Below are 14,899 nucleotides of genomic sequence, written 5' to 3' on the forward strand. Positions count from 1 at the left end.
TATCTCAAAGTGATATCTACACACTCATGTTCACTGCAGCATTATTTACAATGGCCGAGCCACGAAAACAACCTAAATGGCTGTTTACTGATGAATGGATAAAGATGATGTGGTGTACACACACACACACACACACACACACACACACACACACACACACTGGAATATTACCTATAGACTAGAGGCCTGGTGCACGAAAATTCGTGGACTCGGTGGCAGAGGGGTGTCTCTCAGCCCAACCTGCACAATCCGGGACCCCTCCGGTAGGGTCCAGTCCCATCTCAGCCTGGCTCTGGTTCCCTGGGCCTGTGGGCCAGAGGGGAGGTACCAAGAGGCCAGTCCAATCGCAGCATGGCTCCAGTTCCCGGAGCCTGCAGGCCGGGGGGAGGGACCCAGAGGCCAGTCCAATGGCAGCATGGCTCTATTCCCACAGCTCCCTCCCACCACCACGCCATGAGCAGCCGGGTCCCACAGCTCCCTTCTGCTGCTGTGCCGTGGGTGGCCAGGACCCAGGACTGGCTCCTGCCACACAGGCCTGGACCCTAGCCTGATGTTTGGTCGTCCATCCGGACATTTAGGTCATGACGGACCCTGGCTCTTTATATATTAGGATATAAAAGGCTAAGTAACCAACCAGCATCTGGCCGGCTGACCTGCCGGTACATATGAAGCACACTGGCAATTTAAAAATAAACGTTGACTTACGCATGCATGATACATATAAAGCTCTTACTGGTGCCAATCGCATGCGTGTGTTTTGATCTGTCATTGTCAATAGTGAATTTGTTGACACTTCTATTATAGAGAAAGAACGAATAGCGATATTAAAATATTTCTTCTAATTAATTTTCTTTCAATGTGCACGCATCCATGCACCGGGCCACTAGTTCAGAATATAAAAAAGAAGAAAACCCTACCATTTGCAACGACATGAATGGACCATGAGGTCCACATATGTGAAATATGCTTTGTGAAATAAGTCAGACAAAGACCTCACTTACATGTGGAATCTAAAAAAACCAAAGTCATTGAAACACAGAACAGATTGGCGGTTGCCAAAAGAGGTAGGGATGGGATGGGAGGTGAACATGGTCAAAAGGTACAAACTTCCAGTTATAAAATAAGTTAAGATCTGGGGATGTGATGTACAGTATGACTACAGTTTAACAATACTATATTATATATTAGAAAGTTGTTAAGAAAATAAATCTTAAAAGTTCTAATCACAAGAAAAAAATTTTTTGTAACTATGTTAGAGTACAGAAATCAGACAGGCACTAACTTAACCGAGCAATCTAGGTAAAACATCACTAGTAATAAGCCATGTTGACATAACGTGCCCTCTGATATGATGCATTGACAAGGGTACGTCACTTCTATGATATTACTGCCAAAAAAATGGATGACCTCAATCTAATCAAGAAAAACATGAGATCCAAATTAAGGAACATTCTACAAAATAATTCACTATGAATCTGTGTACAGCTCAATTTTCTTGATACTTTAAACAACATATCACAAGACACTGAATGCAGAAGCAGATATGCAAACCCATCTATCTTCAATTAATCAAAAAAGATTTGTAAAAAATGTAAAATACCACCACTCTTTACACTAAATCTCATGCCTGCTTCTTATTAATAAGCACTGGGTGGGGGGTTAGGGGGGGCGGGGGGGAAGGTTGGCAAATGGAGAGTAGTAATTCTTTAAAATAGTTGGCTGTCATATTTTTTAAGATGTGTACTTTGTGAGGCTGGAGAAAGAAAACCATTAATTACTGTGGTCACCAGTACTATTTTCTTTTGTGATTTAACAATGTCATTTACAACAACAAATAAAGGGGCACATAGCCATTAAAAATATGTTTTGCCAAATTCAGATTAGGAAAAAATGTTTTATACATGAAAAAACATAAAACTGTGTATAAATTTATCACAATGTTATAAAAACTAAAAACCATAATGACTAAAGCAAAAAATTGCTTCCAAATGTTTTGAAGGAAATTCTTTGAGGGATAGGTGATACTTACTCTCACAAGTGCGGCCTACTATGTGTAGAGCACCACAGAGGGTAAACTATGAGCTGGAGAGACTAGAACTCTGGTAACTTGTAATCTAGTGGGCTCAAAAGAGGGGTGTTGCTCTAGCTGGTTGGGCTCAGTGGAGGCTCGATTCCCAGCCCCAGTCGGGGCTCATGTGGGAGGCAACCAATCGATGTGTGTCTCTCAAATTAGTGCAGAAAATATCCTCGGGTGAGGAATAACAACAACTAAACCTCAAATGCCACCCTCTGGAGCCTGGACAGGGGAGCTTAAGTTTGTGAAGTCAAACTATGCGGCCATAAACACATCATGATTCCAAAGTAAAGAGGAATATTTTCATCTCCAGAAAGAAATAAGTGCTCTTCCATTTTTCTTAAAACATGTTGCCCTTTATGTCTTCCATCTTCTTACATTTGAGAGAAATTCACCCTGGACAATAAGTTTTTGACCTTCTCTTAACTCTACCTTAGAAAGGCAGTAGCACGTCAGCCACCACAGTAAATGGCAGCTGACACAAAGCCTCGGTATCTCCACAGGGAGTGTAAGAACTGTGGCCAACTGAGGAGGCGTGAACAGTGCAAAGGGCAGCCACCACCTAGCTGCAGCCACCTGGAATATTCTTCATCAGCTACCCAAATCCAACCGGACAACCAGGTGCAGCCCCGCGCTCCAAGAAACTGTCCCTGACACTCCAGCTCATCTTCAGACTCCTCCCAAATCCCCTACACATTGCTCTCCATCAATTCTCTAATTTCACTCTCTAAACTGCATCTTCCCAACAACTTAGAGCTCCTCAAGAGCTCAGATTCCATATCCTGTACATCTTAAACACCTCAGTTCCAAGCATTCTTTATAGATACGACAATTACTTTCCTAATAAAAAATTCATTCCTTTTTGAAAGAAAAGTCACCCATAAATGCTTGGCCAAAGGATGATCCCAAGCTAGCTCCTTATTAAATAGTTGCTGAACTTATAAAAATATCATAGGAATGCAATTATTATACACAGAAACTCTCTGGATTTTTTTTCTAACTCATTCTACCAATAAAATCTGTAAGTTTTGTCTTATTATTATTATTATTAAAGGCAGTCTATCAAAACTGCAAAACCTCCTGGGAAGAAATCAGCACCACAGCAATAGGAGAAAAAGCCAAGTCGGGGTTCAGCACATTTAGTAAATGACTGAATCTAAGTAGCAACCAAGTAGTTTCTGCAAAGAGAAGCAAATTAAAACATTAAATAATCAAAGTTCCAATTATTCAAAATATATTAGCTCAAGTTACTCACATATAAAAAGTGTTCTTAGCCCTAGGCAGTTTGGCTCAGTGGATAGAGCACTGGCCTGCGGACTGAAGGGCCCCAGGCTCGATTCTGGTCAAGGGCATGTACCTCAGCTGCAGGCTCAATCCCCAGCCCTGGTTGGGGCACGTGCAGGAGGCAACCAATCGACATGTCTCTCTCACATGGATGTTTCTCTCTCTATGTCCCTCCCCCCTTCCTTGCACCCCCTCTAGAAATCAATGGAAAAATATCCTCAAGTGAGGATTAAAAAACAAAATAGTAAGATTTAAAAAAAGTAAAGAAACAACTCTTACCATTTACAACAGCATGGATGGACCTGGAGAGCATTATGTTAAGTGAAATAAGCCAGTCAGAGAAGGATAAGTATCACATGATCTTACTCATTTGTGGAATAAAATGAACATAAACTGATGAACAAAAATAGATCCAGAGACAAGAGAAGCATGGAACAAACCTCAGAGGGAAGGCAGGGAGGGGGGAGGGGAGTTGGGGGGAAGAGATCAACCAAAGAACTTGTATGCCTATAGGCATAGCCAATGGGCACAGACACGGGGTGGGAGTGGGGCACTTGGGCATATGTAATACTTTCAACAATAAAGAATTAAAAAAACAACAACCAAAAAGTATTTTTAGTGCTCACTTCGGCAGCACATATACTGAAGTTGGAATGATGCCCAACCAGCATAATTCAGTGGTTGAGCATCCACCCATGCACCAGGAGGTCACAGGTTAGATTCCCAGGAGGGAGTCATGCGTGCAGGAGGTAGCCAATAGATGATGTTTCTCTCTCATCGATGTTTCTATCCTTCTCTCTAAAATCAATAAAAACATATTAAATAAAGTTGGGCCTGGCCAGGTGTGGCTCAGTGGCTGAACATCAACCTATGAACCAGAAGGTCATGGTTCGATTCCCAGTCAGGGCACATTCCAGGTTTGCAGGCTCGATCTCCAGTAGGGGGCGTGCAGGAGGCAGCCCATTAATGATTCTCATCACTGATGTTTCTTTCTCTCTCTCCCTCTCCCAAATCAATAAAAATATATTAAAAAAATAAAGTTGGGATGATACAGAGATTAGCGTGACTCCTGTGCAAGGATGACATGCAAATTGGTGAAGCATTCCATTAAAAAAAAAGTTTTATAAAAGCACATAACTGCCCTAGATGGTTTGGCTCAGTGGATGGGGCACTGGCCTGCGGAATGAAGGGTCCCGGGTTCAATTCCAGTCAAGGGGGCATGCCAGGTTACAGGCTCTATCCCCAGTGGGGGTGTGCCAGAGGCAGCCAATCGGTGATTCTCTCTCAACATTGGTGTTTCTATCTCTCTCCTCCTCCTTTTCTCTCTGAGATCAATAAAAAATATGTATATATATATTTTTTAAAAGCACATAACTTCTTAGAGCATATTTTATTAGGATTCCTAAATATTCAATGAAAAAATCATTATTCTTCCACCTTTTACTACAAGTAGAAGCAATGTGTGTCTGAGTTCTTATTCATTTATGTGCTTCATTGCTAAGCTGCTCTTATAAAGCCCATCATAAGTGTTAAAAAACTGACTTATAGAAAAGATTTTCCAACCAGTTCTTTTAACGGACTTGACCGTTTTATGAATAAAGAGATCAACTAGCTATATAGAAAGAAAGTCTATTTAAGGGATTATTTCTTTTTAATCTTTATAATACTGTTGTTTTCCCTTTATAACAGTTTGTTTCTACTTGCTTTAAATTTTCATTTTGTAATAATTTTTGATATGTAAAAGAAACTAATTTTCTTTATATCCTTTCAGATTTGCTCACAAAATACATCAAAATAAGATCTTGTTATATGAGACTCAAGTTTTTTTCAGTTTCCAATTTTGAAAACAAGTTTAAACTATCTAAGAATTTTTTAAAAGTATATTTGGATAAAACACACAAAAGGCACGATCTTACTCTGCCTCAGATACAAAACCAGATTTGCAGCAACAGTCCATTTTTTATTAAATGCACTAAGAAAGCAGCGGCAGCACACACTTTTTAATATATATTTTTATTGATTTCAGTGAGGAAGGGAGAGGGAGACAGAAACATCAATGATGAGAGATAATCATTGAGTGACTGCCTCCTGCATCCCACCCTCCCAAACCCCCTCCAGACCAATCAAGCCCGCAGTTGTCCTGACCAGCAATCAAAATGTGACCTCTTGGCTCATAGGTCAACACTCAACCACTGAGCCATGCCAGCCTGCCGAGCACATACTTTCTAAATGATAAAAATGTCAAAAAAAAAAAATGGGGGAAAATGCTCATTTGAATATAGGTGTATCATTCTAGGATTTTTTTTCTATTTCAAAGTAAATAAGGAGGTTGCAATGTGATGATCTTTTTCAATCACGTTTTCCCATACCCAGCTCAGGCATTTTGGGGGGACTGCTAGAAAGAGATAGAAGCCATAACCGGTTTGGCTCAGTGGATAGAGCGTTGGCCTGCGGACTGAAAGGTCCCAGGTTCGATTCCGGTCAAGGGCATGTACCTTGGTTGCGGGCACCTCCCTAGTAGGAGGTGTGCAGGAGGCAGCTGATTGATGTTTCTCTCTCATCGATGTTTCTAACTCTCTATCTCTCTCCCTTCTTCTCTGTAAAAAATCAATAAAATATATTTTTTTAAAAAAAAGAGAGAGAAGTTTATTTTAAAGCATGGTCTGCCTCGGGAGGTGATGAAAAGCCACAATCCCATTCAGAATTCTTCCAGCCACCATTCAAGGCTGGGAGCAAAGGCATATGGATAAAGTAAACAGCTTCCTACCAGGTTTAGGCACATACGTTACCTTGAAAAGCAAGGTACTTTAGCTTAAAAGATGGACTGAGTAGCCTAAACAATGAAACCTGTTAGAAATCAGCAAACCCAGTCTGACCTAGACAACTGCTGACGCTTTCCAGGGGCTTGAGGCCAGTTAGGCAAATAGCCTCTCCTGACACACATAGCCCACCACCAACAAATTTCAGCCTCACGATAACTGATCATTCATACACACACACACACACACACACACACACACACACACCCCTCTGTATGCCCAGCAATTCCCCACTCTAGAAGGTTTCCTGGCATTTTAACCAAACACCAGTAAAACTAGGTAAGTACTGAAAAACCATAGGTAGTCCAGCCAGTGTTGTTCAGTGGTTGAGTGTCGAACTATGAACCAGGAGGTCACAGTTCAATTCCCGTAGGTCAGCGTTCGATTCCTGGTCAGGGCACATGCCCAAGTTGCAGGCTTGATCCCCAGTAGGAGGGCTGTGCAGGAGATATGTTTCTATCTTTCTCTCCCTCTCCCTTCCTCTCTGAAATCAATAAAAATATATTTTAAACAAAACCAAAAAGAAAGACCATAGGTACTTAAGTGGTCCAGTTCAAATACATTTCTAGGAAAAATTGGCATATCTTTGTCCTATTAAAGAAAAAATTTTCCCAATCTTTTACCTCTGATGCACAGCAGTACTGACTTTTATAAGCTAACTACCTGTTCCTCTCTCTCTCTTCCTCCTTCCATCCCTCCCTCCCTGAAAGAGGAGTCTAGGGCAAACCTACGAAATGGGTGGCTAGGGAAGCTGCGTGGGAAGATATACCTTGCACTCTGCAGCCTTTGTACTCTCTGAATTTTATAACGTATGCATATATCACCTACTCAAAGTAGTCTTTCTGACTAAACTACCTTAAGAAGAGTGTAAATAAACTTTAGGATCTTTTCTTTGGGTCCTTTTAGACTTATTTCTTTAAAAGATCACAGTACTTCTTTTATCTCCAAGTGGCATAAACATTAAACAGGTTTTTTCTAATAAATTCTCACCATCCTATTCACTCCTACCCCTTACATTCAAAAGAAAGAAGGTGGTTTCATGAAATAGAACTGGTCTGTTAGCTGGCTGGCTTTAAATGAGAGAGGCGGGGCAGACAAAGGAGAATCAGGAAAACTATGAGGGTAACAAGGCCCCATAGGAGCTGCCTGGTTCACTCCCACTCCTCTAACGTCTCCCACCACTCTCCCTGACTCTGCACTCCCGCTATACTGGCCTGCTTCCTGTTTGTCCTTCTCGCCAAGCTCATTCCCCACTTGGGGCCTTTGTAATTGCTCTTCCTCTGCCTTGCCCTTCAGGGGTCTCCCAATCACAATTTGCCAAGGCTCCCCCCACCACCACCCGCAGTCATATCACACACTTACTTCCTGCCGAGCACCCACTACTGCCTAAAATCACCAAGTTCACTGATATTTTTGCTCATTTACTGTCTCCCTGCATTCCTATCAAATGCTCCAAGAGTGAGGGCTTCCATTTTGCCTTGTTCACCATTGTGAACCCAGAACAGTGTATGGCCTGAAAATAGTCACTCAATATAAGTTTGCAGGAGTGAGTAAATGAATGAATATAAAAATGAACATTTTGCCGAAACCGGTTTGGCTCAGTAGATAGAGCGTCGGCCTGCGGACTGAAAGGTCCCAGGTTCGATTCCGATCAAGGGCATGTACCTGGGTTGTGGGCATATCCCCAGTGGGAGATGTGCAGAAGGCAGCTGATTGATGTTTCTCTCTCATCGATGTTTCTAACTCTCTATCTCTCTCCCTTCCTCTCTGTAAAAAATCAATAAAATATATATTAAAAAAAATGAACATTTTGCCCTATTCAAAGGGTTTCAGAGAGCAAAGGCTTCAGGAAGGCTGGGAAAAAGATGTGAATATTCTTTTTTTTGTTTTAGTATAATTTTATTGATTTCAGAGAAGAAGGAAGAGGGAGAGATAGAAACATTAATGATGAGAATCATTGATCAGCTACCTGCACATCTACACTGGGGATAGAGCCCGCAACCCGGTTATGTGCCCTGACCTGGAATCGGGAATCGAACCGGGACCTCCTGGTTCATTGGTCGATGCTCAACCACTGAGCCACACCGGCCGGGCTGATGTGGACATTCTTGAGCAGCTTCCATGTTACTTTAGAAATTCTGAAATTGCATTCAAGGAAGTTCCACTGTGTGCTGAGAGAATTTTACTCAGAAAGTTGACGTTAGATGTGTATGCTTTATTACTAAATTTTAAGTATGAGGACTTTATTTCCAAATTCAATTTCTTACTTTTCTTTTATTCACATATTACCTTTTTTGCCTATAGTAGTTCCTTTGTTCTGTTTCAGATATTAACTACCATAAATCAAATGCTTCAAGACTCAGCACCCACAAACTTTCTATCATGTTTCTTTCCTTTGACCTAGATAAAGGGCAAAATGATGATGACAGGAAATTTTTATGACCGTCTCTATCAACCTTCATCTTCAAATTAACTAGTCTAATATTAACTAGAATCCAGACTTAACATATAGTAGCTATGAACCACCATGAACAATTCATTAAAACAGTAACCACTACATACTTGATTGTAGTTTGTTGATGTATTTATTTATTAAGAAAAGGTTCCAGGCTATCAGCAAAATGAAAATCCTTTTCCCTAAGGTACTGGACCTCTAGGGTTGGAGATCAGTACATTATATTAACTACCCAACACGATTCCTGCGAGATAGCACAGGCTTTCATGTTCAACACCTGAAAGAAATTCAAAGTGTCCTATCACAGGATGATGCAATTAGATTCAGAAAAGATTTACAATCAAATACACATATACTCCTGTTGAGCTGATCCTCGCACTAAGACACTGAAAGTACAGAAAGAACTGGGAGACTTCTCTGAAACATACTTATCAACATACGGTGCATTCGGGCTACTTTCACTCCTCCACTAGGCTGTAAATTTCTTAAAAGCAGAGACTATGTGGCCCAGCCACTGTGGCCCAGCGGTTGAGTATCTACCCATGAACCAGGAGGTCACGGTTCAATTCTGGTCAGGGCTCATGCATGGGTTGGAGGCTCGATTCCCAGTAGGGAGCATGCAAGAGGCAGCTAATCAATAATTCATTCTCTCTCTCTCTCTCTCCCTCCCTCCCTCCCTCCCTCTCACCCTCCCTCTCCCTCTCCCTCTCCCATCCTCTCTCCGAAATCAATAAAAACTATTTTTTAAAATAAAGCAGGGAGCCCTAGTCGGTTTGGCTCAGTGGATAGAGCGTCGGCCTGTGAATCCAAAGGTCCCAGGTTCGATTCCAGACAAGGGCACATACCTTGGCTGCAGGTTCCTCCCCAGCCTGGGCCCTGGTCAGGCCGTGTGCATGAGGCAACCAATCGATGTGTTTCTCTCACACTGATATTCCTCTCTGTCTTTCCCTCTCTCTTCCACTCTCCTAAAAATAAATAGAAAAATATCTTCTGGTGAGGATTACCAACAACAACAAAAAAGCAGAGAGTATGTATTCATTCAGTCATTCACACAGTCAACAAATAATACTGACCATCTACTAAGGTCTAAGCACTGATGATACAGGAGTGAATAAAACAGACAAAACTTCCTATCCTCATGGATTAGCCTGCATTCTAGTGAGAGGAAACAGACAACAAGCAAACGAATACATAATACAGTGATGGCGAACCTATGACACGCATGTCAGAAGTGACATGCGAACTCATTTTTTTGGTTGATTTTTCTTGGTTAAATGGCAATTAAATGTATAAAATAAATATCAAAAATACAAGTCTTTGTTTTACTATGGTTGCAAATATCAAAAAATTTCTATATGTGACACAGCACCAGAGTTAAGTTAGGGTTTTTCAAAATGCTGGCACGCCGAGCTCAAAAGGTTCTCCATCACTGACATAATATGTCTGGTGTTGATACAAGCTGCCAAGGAGAAAAGCAGGAGGCACGCAATGACAAAGGACTGCTATTATTTTACATAGGCTGGTCATTAAAGACCTGTCTGATAAGGTGAAAAGTAAGCAAAGACCTAAAGTGAAGGAATGATCTATGCAGGTAATGGGGGTAGAGGGGGAGAGACTGCACAGAGTCAGTGTGACTGGAAGAGAGAGACAAGTAAGAGGGAGAGGGAGCAGAGATGAGGTCAGAGCCATGGCAGGGTATCAGACCATCCAGAGCATGAGATCACGGTTAAGACTTTGGATTTATTGAGACAGAACATCACTGGAGCCGAGTGACATGATCTGACTTCCATGACTGAAGAATCACTCTAGCAGCTGTGATAGAGACGACTAGAGGAGTACAGGCAGAAGCAGGGAGACCTGTTAGGAGGAGACAGCAACAGTCCAGGAGAGAGGGAGCAATGGGTTAGGCTAGAATAACGCAGTGGAGGTTCAGAGATAAGGTTATTCAGGACTTGCTGTCAGATAAGATGTGGGCATGAGAAAGGAAGAAGTGAAGGATGACTCCAAGGTTTCTAACCTTAGCAACTGATAGCATAGAGATTTCATTTACTGAAAGAGGGATAACTGTGGGAGAAGTGGGCCTCTGTTGCTTGTTTTTTGGAAAATGGAAACAAGAATTCAGTTTGGACATTTTAAGTTTGAGATGCCTCTCAGATATCCAGATGGAAATATTAAGTAGAGACTGCAAGATATTCAAGTCTTTGATTTCAGGAGAGAAGTCAGGGCTAAAAATCTACACTAATAAAAGACAAAGATGCTAATTGACCATACCTTCGCTATGCCCACCACCCAATCAGAGCGACTATATGCAAATTAACCCAACCAAGATGGCAGCCGGCAGCCACGGAACTGGAGCAAGCAGGAGGCTTGGTTGCCTGGGTGATGGAGGAAGCCAAGTTTCCCGCCTGCCCTGAGCCAGCTGTTGCCTCCGCTCATGGCAACAAAGTTTCAATTATAGAAGACAAATAAATCCGGGCAGGAGGGAGGGGGGTAAGAGATCAACCAAAGGACTTGTATGCATGCATATAAGCATAACCAATGGACATAAGACACTGGGGGATAGGGGAGGCTAGGGGACTGTCAAGGGCGGGGGGGAAAAAAGGACACATATGTAATACCCTTTGTAATACTTTAAGCAATAAAAAAAAAAAAAGAAGAAGACAAATAAATCCCAGATACCTGCTTCCAGCTAGCCTCCACTGGGAGCTTGGGTGGCTGGTGGCCATGGCCAGCCTGCAAATAGCCATCAGCCCCTCACCCAGGATGGCCACACCCTCATGGGGTGAGGGTCCCCGCTGGGGGGGCTTGGCCAGCCTGCAAACAGCCATCAGCCCCTCACCCAGGCTGGCCACACCCTCATGGGATGAGAGTCCCCGCTGGGGGGCTTAGCCAGCCTGAAAATGGCCCTCAGCCCCTCACCCAGACTGGCCAGGCACCCCAGCAGGACCCCCCACCTGAAGGGGCTGTGGCCAGCCTACAAACGGCCCTCAGCCTCTCACCCAGGATGGCCAGGCACCCCAGGGGGGACCCCCACCCTTAAGGGGCTGTGGCCAGCCTGCAAACAGCCATCAGCCCCTCACCCAAGCTGGCCAGGCACCCCAGGGGGAACCCCTACACTGAAGGGGCTGTGGCCAGCCTGCAAAGAGCCATCAGCCCCTCACCCAGGCTGGCCAGGCACTCCTATCCTATATAATAAAAGGGTAATGTGCAAATTGACCCTAACAGCAGAATGACTGGGAATGACTAGTCACTATGACACACACTGACCACCAGGGGGCAGATGCTCAATGCAGGAGCTGCCCCCTGGTGGGCAGTGCACTCCCACAAGGGGAGCTCTGCTCAGCCACAAGCCAGGCTGACGGCTGCCAGTACAGCGGTGTGGTGGGAGCCTCTCCTGCCTCCTCAGCAGCACTAAGGATGTCCGACGGCAGCTTATTCCTGCTCCCCACTGACAAGTGGACATCCCCCGAGGGCTGCCAGGCTGCCAGGGGGATGTCTGACTGACAGCTTAGGCCTAATCCCCCAGGGAGCAGGCCTAAGCCAGCAGGTGGTCATCCCCCGAGGGGGTCCCAGACTGGGAGAGGGCATAGGCCGGGCTGAGGGACCCCTCCAAGTGCACAAATTTTTGTGCACCGAGTCTCTAGTCTATACTAATAAAAGCCTATGTGGTTGTCACACCCTCACATCGTGATGCCCTCATGCCGTCACAATCCATCACCAGGAGGCTGCGTGCACAGCGGGCACACACGGGTGGGCAGAGCTGCATGAGCGTCGAGATGCGCGCAGGTGGGTGGAGACTTGATGCCATGGGTCCCGGCGACTGCTCTGCCAGGTCCCAGCATCTCCACGTGATGTGGAGGAGGCGGGTCTCAGCAGCTTTGTGTGGCACGGAGGAGGTGGGTCCCAGCGGTTCCGTGTGGCGTGAAGGCGGGTCCCACGGCTCCGGCCTACCTCTTTGGGGCAATCCATCGAGGAGCCCAGGATGGGTGGGCAGGGCCTACCTCTTTGGGAAGATCGATCCGATCACAGGGCTCCTACATTGTGAGAAGGCACAGGCCAGGCTGGGGAACCCCCCCCCCCCGCCCCCGCCAAATGCAAGAATTTTGTGCACTGGGCTTCTAATAGATACATAAAAGTAATCAGTATAGCCCTAACCGGTTTGGCTCAGTGGGTAGAGCATCGGCCTGCGGACTGAAGAGTCCCAGGTTCGATTCCAGTCAAGGGCATGTACCTTGGTTGTGGGCACATCCCCAATAGGGGGTGTGCAGGAGGCAGCTGATCGATGTTTCTCTCTCATCAATGTTTCTAACTCTCTATCCCTCCCCCTTCCTCTCTGTAAAAAATTAATAAAAATATATTTTTTAAAAAAGTAATCAGTATAAACAGGGCATTTAAAGATGGAATTGGAAGAGATTACCTACTGTATGGGTGTGTGTAGCAGGGGTCAAAGATTATACCCTTGTGCACTGCAATGAAAAGAAGTCAGGAAAATGAGGAATACAGCAATAATAAGGAGGAGCAACCAGAAAGAGAGGGAAGAACTCGAGAGATGCTCTAGAACCAAGATGAACAAAGTGTTTCAAGAAGAAAAGAATTACGAGGTAACATAAGGATTGAGCATAGGCCCCTGGGTTTAGTAACTGGTAGATTACCCTGAATAATGGCTTCAGCAGAATCAGAGGAAAAGTGCCTAACTGAGTGAGTTCCAGAGAAAAGGAGAAAAGGAGCAGGAGACAACCAAGAACAGAAAAGTTCTGCTATGGAAGAAAAGAGAAAAAAGGGATGGTAGCTAGAGGGAATCTGGGACCAAGGGAGCATTTTTTAAAAGATGTTAAATATTAAAGCCTGTTTGCCTGGGAATGATGGTACACAGGACAGGCGATGAAGCAGGAGAGATGGGCCAACTGTAGTACTGAGGTCACTAGGCAGGCAGGAAGGGAAGGCACAGTGCAGAGCAGGCAGAGAGGTTGACTTTATGAGGAACCACAGACTTATTAATCTGTGTATTACCAGGATCTCACACAGAGACTAGTCAATACTAGGGCTCTCCAAAAATGTGTGCTGAAGGAACGAATAAACAAAGGCATTTTTTTAAATATATATATTAGATTTTTTTTACAGAGAGGAAGGGAGAGGGATAGAGAGTTAGAAACATTGAGAGAGAAACATCGATCAGCTGTCTCCTGCACACTCCCTACTGGGGATGTGCCCGCAACTAAGGTGCATGCCCTTGGCCGGAATCGAACCCGGGACCCTTGAGTCCGCAGGCCGGTGCTCTATCCATTGAGCCAAACCGGTTAGGGTAAGGCATTCTTGAATAGGGCTCTTCCTTTTTGTATTAGGCTATGAAGAAAAATATAGACTGCTTCACACATGTAGATGCACAACACTATGTTTATTAAGAAATAGAATCACCCAAAAGCAAGTGAGATTAGGGTGTAGAAAAGAAGAATGGACCCTGCAGTATGATTTCGGACCAGGATTCACATCTCAGGAAGAAGGTAGAATGGAAGGTAATGGAAGAAATGTTTAAGTGACTACCCAGCATTATTAGATGGAACAAGGGAAAGCACAGACACATTAAAGAAAAAAAAAGCCGCCAGGAAAGATTAAAATGAGCAGCAAAGAAAAAAGTTAAATAAATAAAAAATTTTCAAAAAAATAAAGAAATGAAGAGCCTGGCCAGTGTGACTCAGTGGTTGTGTGTAAGCCTATGAGCCAGGAGGTCACGGTTCGATTCTCGGTCAGGGCACATGTCCAGGTTGAGGGCTCCATCCCCAGTAAGGGGTACACAGGAGGCAGCCAAACAATGATCCTCTCTCATCACTGATGTTTATATCTCTCTCTCCCTCTCTGAAATTAAAAAAAAAGAAAAAGAAGAAAAGAATATGTGTTTAAAAAAAAAAGAAATAAGGAGCAGAAATGTCCAGTCAGATGACAGGTTCAATGCACCCAGATCCCAGGTATACTACAGAAAGACTACCCAACCAGCCCGGGATCTTCTAGAAGCCCTTCGTCATGGTTACTGCCTCTGAGACTGCCATCTGTGTCTGACTACTCCCTTCTCCAGAGCCCGGGGGAAGGTGTGGCCCGCAGTGAGTCCCTCCACCTGCTTCTCTGTAGCATTTTTACTGACACTCAGGCCACTAGAGGCTCTGCCCACTAAGGAGCTTCAATGTCAATCATCTTCCCATCCAACCTAGTGAGCTCAAGGATCTGAGAAAATGAGATGCAGAGCCCCTTGCCAAGAGATAGATGCAGGGTTCC

General features: G+C 44.1%; 1 protein-coding gene across 5 annotated transcripts in view; it reads right to left on the reverse strand.

The window, feature by feature from the left end:
• SMIM29 (small integral membrane protein 29) overlaps positions 1–14,899 on the reverse strand; it is a 130,567-nt gene that overhangs the window by 110,063 nt on the left and 5,605 nt on the right. The gene's annotated exons all lie outside the window — the stretch shown is intronic.

The sequence above is a fragment of the Myotis nattereri genome (genome assembly GCF_964212035.1).
Source record: "Myotis nattereri genome assembly, chromosome: 6".
Lineage (NCBI taxonomy): Eukaryota > Metazoa > Chordata > Mammalia > Chiroptera > Vespertilionidae > Myotis > Myotis nattereri.